A 14,000-nucleotide genomic window follows, 5' to 3' on the forward strand; every position below is an offset into this window, starting at 1 on the left:
AGAAAGGAGTACGTTGCCCTTGCTATGAATGTGAAGAGTGCTCCCGGGGACCTACTTCGCCTAGGCTTCCTCAGAAGCCAGCGACCGCTCTTCTGGCACACAGTGGTCATCATGAGAGATTGGTGCACGATACACTGCCCTATGTGTCCCCAGGGGCATAGCAGAGTTAAGGCACTCCTTTTCAGAGTATGGCTTCGTTGCTACCACTGCACACTCAACTCTACTGATGTGAAACACTGGACCTTACCCCGAGGACTTAGGTCACCTTTCATTTGTATTGATCTGATTCTGGAGTGCCGTGGGATGAGTTTCTAGAAAGCAATTGCCAGCACATTATTGCCATTGAGAGAACGCAGCCTTGGCCCAAAGCCACATTCCTGCAGTGAAGAGAAGATGAGCCACTAAGGCTGTTTAGGCAGCCTGAAGCCCAAGCAAGTGACTTCCATTCCAGGAGAATAAAAGGCTCCCATCGGTGTCCCACTTTCAAGCTTGATGACACAGCATATTATCTGAAGATTAAGCCTAGCTATGTAGTACTAGGGAAAGACTGCCTCCTTCTGCTAAGCAATGTTTTCACGTGGGGAGTGCTGTACGTGCAGAAGAGCATTCCCCTGCTGGGCAAAAGTTAGGCCTTGGTGAATCTGGATGATCCCAGAAGTCCAGCATTGTCACAGAAAAAGCTGTCCGTTGTTTTCAGGCTGGAACTAAACATCTAGCATCCGACTGCCGTAGGGAGACGTATTTGGGAGCCCACAGGTTTCACTGGTGAGGCACAGTGGTGTTTCTCCGAAGAATCCAAATGCCTCCCTGGCTACGCCAGCATGGAATGTAAGGCTGCTTGGAACGGCGTTCCTGAGGCCGTTTGAATGCTGTACAAACGAGAGCTGTCGAGCGATCCGGGCAGATCTTTGCCATTACCGCTGCACGATCACAGCCTGTAAGCCAACGAACCCAGTTGCTTCCTGGGACTCAAACACAGCTGAAGACTAGGATAGCATTCAGTGCCCTTTCACAGATGTTACAACGAAGGTGAGTGCACAATGAATCGTGAAATACGTAACAGTGTGGCAGCCTTCCTTTAACACATGCTTCTTCGCTCCTAGGGCATAGCTAAGCTTACTAAGGGAGAAATTTGGACTTTTACTTGAGCACAGGGGTGCCAGTTCTTTGCCGCCAAGCTCCAGTGTGCTCCTGGAGGAACTCCCAGGAAGGAACCGAGACCAGCATGCCTCATACGATTACACTCAAGTTCTTTCGTGATGCCGTCAGGCAACAAAGAAAAGATGGGCAGCAGGAGTGATTTTCAGGCAGCTTTCAAACCGCACCTGTCTCGCCTACCACGGACGAAATGAAGGTTTTGCCAGGGTTGCCCGGTTTCAAACTTGAGCTCATAAGGTTATCCTCAGTAGTTTCTGACTACCTCAAGGAAACACACGGGACCCACAGTGCTCTTCCCTGGAGACCCTTTGGGCACAGGGACCTCTGCATAGGATGAAATGGGTAAGTATTTCAGTACCTTGGGTAGGCTTCGAGGACCATGGCTGTTGCACATACAACAGTGGAAGTGTGAAAAATATACTGGTCTTCAGGCTGGATGCAAAAGTTAGCTTTCGCCTCTGTGAGAGTGCCATCCTGTGTCCCAGACTGAATCACAAGCACGTTGTGCAGTAACAGTGCAGTTCTGTTTCAGTCACTGAGGACGATCCACTTGCAAAGAGAATCTGCCAGGCGCTGCTTTCGCGAGGCCTTTTGACGACTGGAACACTCTGCCTAGGCATCCCAGAAAGGAGTACGTTGCCCTTGCTATGAATGTGAAGACTGCTCCCGGGGACCTACTTCGCCTAGGCTTCCTCAGAAGCCAGCGACCGCTCTTGTAGCACACAGTGGTCATCATGAGAGATTGGTGCACGATACACTGCCCTATGTGTTCCCAGGGGCATAGCAGAGTTAAGGCACTCCTTTTCAGAGTATGGCTTCGTGGCTACCCCTGCACACTCAACTCTGCTGATGTGAAACACTGGACTTTACCTGGTAGACTTAGGTCACCTTTCATTTGTATGGAGCTGAATCTGCAGTGCCGTGGGATGAGTTTCTAGAAAGCAATTGCCAGCACATTATTGCCGTTGAGAGAACGCAGCCTTGGTCCAAAGCCACATTCCTGCAGTGAAGAGAAGATGAGCCGCTAAGGCTGTTCAGGCAGCCTTGAAGCCCAAAGCAAGTGGCTTCCATTCCAGGAGAATGCGAACGTTCCCATCGGTGTTCCACTTCAAGCTTGATGACACAGCATGTTTATCTGAAGCTTCTGCCTACCTCTCAACTACCAGGGAAATACTGCCTCCTTCTGCTAAGAAATGTTTTCACGTGGGGAGTGATGTACGTGCAGAAGAGCATTCCCCCGCCGGGCAAAAGTTAGGCCTTGGTGAATCTGGATGGTCTCAGAAGTCCAGCATTGTCACAGAAAAAGCTGTCCGTTGTTTTCAGGCTGGAACTAAACATGTAGCTTCCGACTGCCTTAGGGAGACGTATTTGGGAGCCCACAGGTTTCACTTGTGAGGCACAGAGGTGTTTCTCCGAAGAATCCAAATGCCTCCCTGGCTACGCCAGCATGGAATGTAAGGCTGCTTGGAACGGCGTTCCTGAGGCCGTTTGAATGCTGTACGAACGAGAGCTGTGGAGCAATCCGGGCAGGGCTTTGCCATTACCGCTGCACGTTCACAGCCTTAAAGCCAACGAACCCAGTTGCTTCCTGGGACTCAAACACAGCAGAAGATTTGGACGGCATTCAGTGCCCTTTCACAGATGTTACAACGAAGGTGAGTGCACAATGAGTCGTGAAATACCAAACAGTGTTGCAGCCTTCCTCTATCACATGCTTCTTCGCTTCTAGGGCATAGCTAAGCTGACTATGGGAGAAATCTGGACTTTTACTTGAGCACAGGGGTGCCAGTTCTTTGCCGGCAAGCTCCAGTGTGCTCCTGGAGGAGCTCCCAGCAAGGAACCGAGACCAGCATGCCTCAAACGATTACACTCAAGTTCTTTCGTGATGTCGTCAGGCAGCAAAGAGAAGATGGGCAGCAGGAGTGATCTTCTGGCAGCTTTCAAACCGCACCTGTCTCGCCTACCACGGACGAAATGAAGGTTTTGCCAGGGTTGCCCGGTTTCAAACTTGAGCTCATAAGGTTATCCTCAGTAGTTTCTGACTACCTCAAGGAAACACACGGGACCCACAGGGCTCTTCCCTGGAGACCCTTTGGGTACAGGGGCCTCTGCATTGGATGAAATGGGTAAGTATTTCAGTACCTTAGGTAGGCCTCGGTGAGCATGGCTGTTGCACATACTTAACAGTGTGAAGTGTGAAAAATGTACTGGTCTTCAGGCTGGATGCAAAGGTTAGCTTTCGCCTCTGTGAGATTGCTATTCTGTGTCCCAGACTGAATCACAAGCACGTTGTGCAGTAACAGTGCAGTTCTGTTTCAGTCACTGAGGACGATCCACTTGCAAAGAGAATCTGCCAGGCGCTGCTTTCGCGAGGCCTTTTGACGACTGGAACACTCTGCCTAGGCATCCCAGAAAGGAGTACGTTGCCCTTGCTATGAATGTGAAGAGTGCTCCCGGGGACCTACTTCGCCTAGGCTTCCTCAGAAGCCAGCGACCGCTCTTCTGGCACACAGTGGTCATCATGAGAGATTGGTGCACGATACACTGCCCTATGTGTTCCCAGGGGCATAGCAGAGTTAAGGCACTCCTTTTCAGAGTATGGCTTCGTGGCTACCACTGCACACTCAACTCTGCTGATGTGAAACACTGGACTTTACCTGGTAGACTTAGGTCACCTTTCATTTGTATGGAGCTGAATCTGCAGTGCCGTGGGATGAGTTTCTAGAAAGCAATTGCCAGCACATTATTGCCATTGAGAGAACGCAGCCTTGGCCCAAAGCCACATTCCTGCAGTGAAGAGAAGATGAGCCGCTAAGGCTGTTCAGCCAGCCTTGAAGCCCAAAGCAAGTGGCTTCCATTCCAGGAGAATGCGAACGTTCCCATCGGTGTTCCACTTCAAGCTTGATGACACAGCATGTTTATCTGAAGCTTCTGCCTACCTCTCAACTACCAGGGAAATACTGCCTCCTTCTGCTAAGAAATGTTTTCACGTGGGGAGTGCTGTACGTGCAGAAGAGCATTCCCCCGCCGGGCAAAAGTTAGGCCTTGGTGAATCTGGATGGTCTCAGAAGTCCAGCATTGTCACAGAAAAAGCTGTCCGTTGTTTTCAGGCTGGAACTAAATATGTAGCTTCCGACTGCCTTAGGGAGACGTATTTGGGAGCCCACAGGTTTCACCTGTGAGGCACAGAGGTGTTTCTCCGAAGAATCCAAATGCCTCCCTGGCTACGCCAGCATGGAATGTAAGGCTGCTTGGAACGGCGTTCCTGAGGCCGTTTGAATGCTGTACGAACGAGAGCTGTGGAGCAATCCGGGCAGGGCTTTGCCATTACCGCTGCACGTTCACAGCCTTAAAGCCAACTAACTCAGTTTCTTCCTGGGACTCAAACGCAGCTGAAGACTAGGATAGCATTCATTGGCCTTTCACAGATGTTACAACGAAGGTGAGTGCACAATGAGTCGTGAAATACCAAACAGTGTTGCAGCCTTCCTCTATCACATGCTTCTTCGCTTCTAGGGCATAGCTAAGCTGACTATGGGAGAAATCTGGACTTTTACTTGAGCACAGGGGTGCCAGTTCTTTGCCGTCAAGCTCCAGTGTGCTCCTGGAGGAGCTCCCAGCAAGGAACCGAGACCAGCATGCCTCAAACGATTACACTCAAGTTCTTTCGTGATGTCGTCAGGCAGCAAAGAGAAGATGGGCAGCAGGAGTGATCTTCTGGCAGCTTTCAAACCGCACCTGTCTCGCCTACCACGGACGAAATGAAGGTTTTGCCAGGGTTGCCCGGTTTCAAACTTGAGCTCATAAGGTTATCCTCAGTAGTTTCTGACTACCTCAAGGAAACGCACGGGACCCACAGGGCTCTTCCCTGTAGACCCTTTGGGCACAGGGGCCTCTGCATTGGATGAAATGGGTAAGTATTTCAGTACCTTAGGTAGGCCTCGGTGAGCATGGCTGTTGCACATACTTAACAGTGTGAAGTGTGAAAAATGTACTGGTCTTCAGGCTGGATGCAAAGGTTAGCTTTCGCCTCTGTGAGATTGCTATCCTGTGTCCCAGACTGAATCACAAGCACGTTGTGCAGTAACAGTGCAGTTCTGTTTCAGTCACTGAGGACGATCCACTTGCAAAGAGAATCTGCCAGGCGCTGCTTTCGCGAGGCCTTTTGACGACTGGAACACTCTGCCTAGGCATCCCAGAAAGGAGTACGTTGCCCTTGCTATGAATGTGAAGAGTGCTCCCGGGGACCTACTTCGCCTAGGCTTCCTCAGAAGCCAGCGACCGCTCTTCTGGCACACAGTGGTCATCATGAGAGATTGGTGCACGATACACTGCCCTATGTGTTCCCAGGGGCATAGCAGAGTTAAGGCACTCCTTTTCAGAGTATGGCTTCGTGGCTACCACTGCACACTCAACTCTGCTGATGTGAAACACTGGACTTTACCTGGTAGACTTAGGTCACCTTTCATTTGTATGGAGCTGAATCTGCAGTGCCGTGGGATGAGTTTCTAGAAAGCAATTGCCAGCACATTATTGCCATTGAGAGAACGCAGCCTTGGCCCAAAGCCACATTCCTGCAGTGAAGAGAAGATGAGCCGCTAAGGCTGTTCAGCCAGCCTTGAAGCCCAAAGCAAGTGGCTTCCATTCCAGGAGAATGCGAACGTTCCCATCGGTGTTCCACTTCAAGCTTGATGACACAGCATGTTTATCTGAAGCTTCTGCCTACCTCTCAACTACCAGGGAAATACTGCCTCCTTCTGCTAAGAAATGTTTTCACGTGGGGAGTGATGTACGTGCAGAAGAGCATTCCCCCGCCAGGCAAAAGTTAGGCCTTGGTGAATCTGGATGGTCCCAGAAGTCCAGCATTGTCACAGAAAAAGCTGTCCGTTGTTTTCAGGCTGGAACTAAACATGTAGCTTCCGACTGCCTTAGGGAGACGTATTTGGGAGCCCACAGGTTTCACTTGTGAGGCACAGAGGTGTTTCTCCGAAGAATCCAAATGCCTCCCTGGCTACGCCAGCATGGAATGTAAGGCTGCTTGGAACGGCGTTCCTGAGGCCGTTTGAATGCTGTACGAACGAGAGTTGTGGAGCAATCCGGGCAGGGCTTTGCCATTACCGCTGCACGTTCACAGCCTTAAAGCCAACGAACCCAGTTGCTTCCTGGGACTCAAACACAGCAGAAGATTTGGACGGCATTCAGTGCCCTTTCACAGATGTTACAACGAAGGTGAGTGCACAATGAGTCGTGAAATACCAAACAGTGTTGCAGCCTTCCTCTATCACATGCTTCTTCGCTTCTAGGGCATAGCTAAGCTGACTATGGGAGAAATCTGGACTTTTACTTGAGCACAGGGGTGCCAGTTCTTTGCCGGCAAGCTCCAGTGTGCTCCTGGAGGAGCTCCCAGCAAGGAACCGAGACCAGCATGCCTCAAACGATTACACTCAAGTTCTTTCGTGATGTCGTCAGGCAGCAAAGAGAAGATGGGCAGCAGGAGTGATCTTCTGGCAGCTTTCAAACCGCACCTGTCTCGCCTACCACGGACGAAATGAAGGTTTTGCCAGGGTTGCCCGGTTTCAAACTTGAGCTCATAAGGTTATCCTCAGTAGTTTCTGACTACCTCAAGGAAACGCACGGGACCCACAGGGCTCTTCCCTGTAGACCCTTTGGGCACAGGGGCCTCTGCATTGGATGAAATGGGTAAGTATTTCAGTACCTTAGGTAGGCCTCGGTGAGCATGGCTGTTGCACATACTTAACAGTGTGAAGTGTGAAAAATGTACTGGTCTTCAGGCTGGATGCAAAGGTTAGCTTTCGCCTCTGTGAGATTGCTATCCTGTGTCCCAGACTGAATCACAAGCACGTTGTGCAGTAACAGTGCAGTTCTGTTTCAGTCACTGAGGACGATCCACTTGCAAAGAGAATCTGCCAGGCGCTGCTTTCGCGAGGCCTTTTGACGACTGGAACACTCTGCCTAGGCATCCCAGAAAGGAGTACGTTGCCCTTGCTATGAATGTGAAGACTGCTCCCGGGGACCTACTTCGCCTAGGCTTCCTCAGAAGCCAGCGACCGCTCTTCTGGCACACAGTGGTCATCATGAGAGATTGGTGCACGATACACTGCCCTATGTGTCCCCAGGGGCATAGCAGAGTTAAGGCACTCCTTTTCAGAGTATGGCTTCGTTGCTACCACTGCACACTCAACTCTACTGATGTGAAACACTGGACCTTACCCCGAGGACTTAGGTCACCTTTCATTTGTATTGATCTGATTCTGGAGTGCCGTGGGATGAGTTTCTAGAAAGCAATTGCCAGCACATTATTGCCATTGAGAGATCGCAGCCTTGGCCCAAAGCCACATTCCTGCAGTGAAGAGAAGATGAGCCACTAAGGCTGTTTAGGCAGCCTGAAGCCCAAGCAAGTGACTTCCATTCCAGGAGAATAAAAGGCTCCCATCGGTGTCCCACTTTCAAGCTTGATGACACAGCATATTATCTGAAGATTAAGCCTAGCTATGTAGTACTAGGGAAAGACTGCCTCCTTCTGCTAAGCAATGTTTTCACGTGGGGAGTGCGGTACGTGCAGAAGAGCATTCCCCTGCTGGGCAAAAGTTAGGCCTTGGTGAATCTGGATGATCCCAGAAGTCCAGCATTGTCACAGAAAAAGCTGTCCGTTGTTTTCAGGCTGGAACTAAACATCTAGCATCCGACTGCCGTAGGGAGACGTATTTGGGAGCCCACAGGTTTCACTGGTGAGGCACAGTGGTGTTTCTCCGAAGAATCCAAATGCCTCCCTGGCTACGCCAGCATGGAATGTAAGGCTGCTTGGAACAGCGTTCCTGAGGCCGTTTGAATGCTGTACAAACGAGAGCTGTCGAGCGATCCGGGCAGATCTTTGCCATTACCGCTGCACGATCACAGCCTGTAAGCCAATGAACCCAGTTGCTTCCTGGGACTCAAACGCAGCTGAAGACTAGGATAGCATTCAGTGCCCTTTCACAGATGTTACAACGAAGGTGAGTGCACAATGAATCGTGAAATACGTAACAGTGTGGCAGCCTTCCTTTAACACATGCTTCTTCGCTCCTAGGGCATAGCTAAGCTTACTAAGGGAGAAATTTGGACTTTTACTTGAGCACAGGGGTGCCAGTTCTTTGCCGCCAAGCTCCAGTGTGCTCCTGGAGGAACTCCCAGGAAGGAACCGAGACCAGCATGCCTCATACGATTACACTCAAGTTCTTTCGTGATGCCGTCAGGCAACAAAGAAAAGATGGGCAGCAGGAGTGATTTTCAGGCAGCTTTCAAACCGCACCTGTCTCGCCTACCACGGACGAAATGAAGGTTTTGCCAGGGTTGCCCGGTTTCAAACTTGAGCTCATAAGGTTATCCTCAGTAGTTTCTGACTACCTCAAGGAAACACACGGGACCCACAGGGCTCTTCCCTGGAGACCCTTTGGGCACAGGGACCTCTGCATAGGATGAAATGGGTAAGTATTTCAGTACCTTGGGTAGGCTTCGAGGACCATGGCTGTTGCACATACAACAGTGGAAGTGTGAAAAATATACTGGTCTTCAGGCTGGATGCAAAAGTTAGCTTTCGCCTCTGTGAGAGTGCCATCCTGTGTCCCAGACTGAATCACAAGCACGTTGTGCAGTAACAGTGCAGTTCTGTTTCAGTCACTGAGGACGATCCACTTGCAAAGAGAATCTGCCAGGCGCTGCTTTCGCGAGGCCTTTTGACGACTGGAACACTCTGCCTAGGCATCCCAGAAAGGAGTACGTTGCCCTTGCTATGAATGTGAAGAGTGCTCCCGGGGACCTACTTCGCCTAGGCTTCCTCAGAAGCCAGCGACCGCTCTTGTAGCACACAGTGGTCATCATGAGAGATTGGTGCACGATACACTGCCCTATGTGTTCCCAGGGGCATAGCAGAGTTAAGGCACTCCTTTTCAGAGTATGGCTTCGTGGCTACCCCTGCACACTCAACTCTGCTGATGTGAAACACTGGACTTTACCTGGTAGACTTAGGTCACCTTTCATTTGTATGGAGCTGAATCGGCAGTGCCGTGGGATGAGTTTCTAGAAAGCAATTGCCAGCACATTATTGCCGTTGAGAGAACGCAGCCTTGGTCCAAAGCCACATTCCTGCAGTGAAGAGAAGATGAGCCGCTAAGGCTGTTCAGGCAGCCTTGAAGCCCAAAGCAAGTGGCTTCCATTCCAGGAGAATGCGAACGTTCCCATCGGTGTTCCACTTCAAGCTTGATGACACAGCATGTTTATCTGAAGCTTCTGCCTACCTCTCAACTACCAGGGAAATACTGCCTCCTTCTGCTAAGAAAGGTTTTCACGTGGGGAGTGCTGTACGTGCAGAAGAGCATTCCCCCGCCGGGCAAAAGTTAGGCCTTGGTGAATCTGGATGGTCCCAGAAGTCCAGCATTGTCACAGAAAAAGCTGTCCGTTGTTTTCAGGCTGGAACTAAACATGTAGCTTCCGACTGCCTTAGGGAGACGTATTTGGGAGCCCACAGGTTTCACTTGTGAGGCACAGAGGTGTTTCTCCGAAGAATCCAAATGCCTCCCTGGCTACGCCAGCATGGAATGTAAGGCTGCTTGGAACGGCGTTCCTGAGGCCGTTTGAATGCTGTACGAACGAGAGTTGTGGAGCAATCCGGGCAGGGCTTTGCCATTACCGCTGCACGTTCACAGCCTTAAAGCCAACGAACCCAGTTGCTTCCTGGGACTCAAACACAGCAGAAGATTTGGACGGCATTCAGTGCCCTTTCACAGATGTTACAATGAAGGTGAGTGCACAATGAGTCGTGAAATACCAAACAGTGTTGCAGCCTTCCTCTATCACATGCTTCTTCGCTTCTAGGGCATAGCTAAGCTGACTATGGGAGAAATCTGGACTTTTACTTGAGCACAGGGGTGCCAGTTCTTTGCCGCCAAGCTCCAGTGTGCTCCTGGAGGAGCTCCCAGCAAGGAACCGAGACCAGCATGCCTCAAACGATTACACTCAAGTTCTTTCGTGATGTCGTCAGGCAGCAAAGAGAAGATGGGCAGCAGGAGTGATCTTCTGGCAGCTTTCAAACCGCACCTGTCTCGCCTACCACGGACGAAATGAAGGTTTTGCCAGGGTTGCCCGGTTTCAAACTTGAGCTCATAAGGTTATCCTCAGTAGTTTCTGACTACCTCAAGGAAACACACGGGACCCACAGGGCTCTTCCCTGGAGACCCTTTGGGCACAGGGGCCTCTGCATTGGATGAAATGGGTAAGTATTTCAGTACCTTAGGTAGGCCTCGGTGAGCATGGCTGTTGCACATACTTAACAGTGTGAAGTGTGAAAAATGTACTGGTCTTCAGGCTGGATGCAAAGGTTAGCTTTCGCCTCTGTGAGAGTGCCATCCTGTGTCCCAGACTGAATCACAAGCACGTTGTGCAGTAACAGTGCAGTTCTGTTTCAGTCACTGAGGACGATCCACTTGCAAAGAGAATCTGCCAGGCGCTGCTTTCGCGAGGCCTTTTGACGACTGGAACACTCTGCCTAGGCATCCCAGAAAGGAGTACGTTGCCCTTGCTATGAATGTGAAGAGTGCTCCCGGGGACCTACTTCGCCTAGGCTTCCTCAGAAGCCAGCGACCGCTCTTCTGGCACACAGTGGTCATCATGAGAGATTGGTGCACGATACACTGCCCTATGTGTCCCCAGGGGCATAGCAGAGTTAAGGCACTCCTTTTCAGAGTATGGCTTCGTTGCTACCACTGCACACTCAACTCTACTGATGTGAAACACTGGACCTTACCCCGAGGACTTAGGTCACCTTTCATTTGTATTGATCTGATTCTGGAGTGCCGTGGGATGAGTTTCTAGAAAGCAATTGCCAGCACATTATTGCCATTGAGAGAACGCAGCCTTGGCCCAAAGCCACATTCCTGCAGTGAAGAGAAGATGAGCCACTAAGGCTGTTTAGGCAGCCTGAAGCCCAAGCAAGTGACTTCCATTCCAGGAGAATAAAAGGCTCCCATCGGTGTCCCACTTTCAAGCTTGATGACACAGCATATTATCTGAAGATTAAGCCTAGCTATGTAGTACTAGGGAAAGACTGCCTCCTTCTGCTAAGCAATGTTTTCACGTGGGGAGTGCTGTACGTGCAGAAGAGCATTCCCCTGCTGGGCAAAAGTTAGGCCTTGGTGAATCTGGATGATCCCAGAAGTCCAGCATTGTCACAGAAAAAGCTGTCCGTTGTTTTCAGGCTGGAACTAAACATCTAGCATCCGACTGCCGTAGGGAGACGTATTTGGGAGCCCACAGGTTTCACTGGTGAGGCACAGTGGTGTTTCTCCGAAGAATCCAAATGCCTCCCTGGCTACGCCAGCATGGAATGTAAGGCTGCTTGGAACGGCGTTCCTGAGGCCGTTTGAATGCTGTACAAACGAGAGCTGTCGAGCGATCCGGGCAGATCTTTGCCATTACCGCTGCACGATCACAGCCTGTAAGCCAACGAACCCAGTTGCTTCCTGGGACTCAAACACAGCTGAAGACTAGGATAGCATTCAGTGCCCTTTCACAGATGTTACAACGAAGGTGAGTGCACAATGAATCGTGAAATACGTAACAGTGTGGCAGCCTTCCTTTAACACATGCTTCTTCGCTCCTAGGGCATAGCTAAGCTTACTAAGGGAGAAATTTGGACTTTTACTTGAGCACAGGGGTGCCAGTTCTTTGCCGCCAAGCTCCAGTGTGCTCCTGGAGGAACTCCCAGGAAGGAACCGAGACCAGCATGCCTCATACGATTACACTCAAGTTCTTTCGTGATGCCGTCAGGCAACAAAGAAAAGATGGGCAGCAGGAGTGATTTTCAGGCAGCTTTCAAACCGCACCTGTCTCGCCTACCACGGACGAAATGAAGGTTTTGCCAGGGTTGCCCGGTTTCAAACTTGAGCTCATAAGGTTATCCTCAGTAGTTTCTGACTACCTCAAGGAAACACACGGGACCCACAGTGCTCTTCCCTGGAGACCCTTTGGGCACAGGGACCTCTGCATAGGATGAAATGGGTAAGTATTTCAGTACCTTGGGTAGGCTTCGAGGACCATGGCTGTTGCACATACAACAGTGGAAGTGTGAAAAATATACTGGTCTTCAGGCTGGATGCAAAAGTTAGCTTTCGCCTCTGTGAGAGTGCCATCCTGTGTCCCAGACTGAATCACAAGCACGTTGTGCAGTAACAGTGCAGTTCTGTTTCAGTCACTGAGGACGATCCACTTGCAAAGAGAATCTGCCAGGCGCTGCTTTCGCGAGGCCTTTTGACGACTGGAACACTCTGCCTAGGCATCCCAGAAAGGAGTACGTTGCCCTTGCTATGAATGTGAAGACTGCTCCCGGGGACCTACTTCGCCTAGGCTTCCTCAGAAGCCAGCGACCGCTCTTGTAGCACACAGTGGTCATCATGAGAGATTGGTGCACGATACACTGCCCTATGTGTTCCCAGGGGCATAGCAGAGTTAAGGCACTCCTTTTCAGAGTATGGCTTCGTGGCTACCCCTGCACACTCAACTCTGCTGATGTGAAACACTGGACTTTACCTGGTAGACTTAGGTCACCTTTCATTTGTATGGAGCTGAATCTGCAGTGCCGTGGGATGAGTTTCTAGAAAGCAATTGCCAGCACATTATTGCTGTTGAGAGAACGCAGCCTTGGTCCAAAGCCACATTCCTGCAGTGAAGAGAAGATGAGCCGCTAAGGCTGTTCAGGCAGCCTTGAAGCCCAAAGCAAGTGGCTTCCATTCCAGGAGAATGCGAACGTTCCCATCGGTGTTCCACTTCAAGCTTGATGACACAGCATGTTTATCTGAAGCTTCTGCCTACCTCTCAACTACCAGGGAAATACTGCCTCCTTCTGCTAAGAAATGTTTTCACGTGGGGAGTGATGTACGTGCAGAAGAGCATTCCCCCGCCGGGCAAAAGTTAGGCCTTGGTGAATCTGGATGGTCTCAGAAGTCCAGCATTGTCACAGAAAAAGCTGTCCGTTGTTTTCAGGCTGGAACTAAACATGTAGCTTCCGACTGCCTTAGGGAGACGTATTTGGGAGCCCACAGGTTTCACTTGTGAGGCACAGAGGTGTTTCTCCGAAGAATCCAAATGCCTCCCTGGCTACGCCAGCATGGAATGTAAGGCTGCTTGGAACGGCGTTCCTGAGGCCGTTTGAATGCTGTACGAACGAGAGCTGTGGAGCAATCCGGGCAGGGCTTTGCCATTACCGCTGCACGTTCACAGCCTTAAAGCCAACGAACCCAGTTGCTTCCTGGGACTCAAACGCAGTTGAAGACTAGGATAGCATTCATTGCCCTTTCACAGATGTTACAACGAAGGTGAGTGCACAATGAATCGTGAAATACGTAACAGTGTGGCAGCCTTCCTTTAACACATGCTTCTTCGCTCCTTGGGCATAGCTAAGCTTACTAAGGGAGAAATTTGGACTTTTACTTGAGCCCAGGGGTGCCAGTTCTTTGCCGCCAAGCTCCAGTGTGCTCCTGGAAGAACTCCCAGCAAGGAACCGAGACCAGCATGCCTCAAACGATTACACTCAAGTTCTTTCGTGATGCCGTCAGGCAACAAAGAAAAGATGGGCAGCAGGAGTGATTTTCAGGCAGCTTTCAAACCGCACCTGTCTCGCCTACCACGGACGAAATGAGGGTTTTGCCAGGGTTGCCCGGTTTCAAACTTGAGCTCATAAGGTTATCCTCAGTAGTTTCTGACTACCTCAAGGAAACACACGGGACCCACAGGGCTCTTCCCTGGAGACCCTTTGGGCACAGGGACCTCTGCATAGGATGAAATGGGTAAGT

Source organism: Balaenoptera borealis (assembly GCF_965194805.1).
Source record: "Balaenoptera borealis genome assembly, chromosome: 16".
Classification (NCBI taxonomy): domain Eukaryota; kingdom Metazoa; phylum Chordata; class Mammalia; order Artiodactyla; family Balaenopteridae; genus Balaenoptera; species Balaenoptera borealis.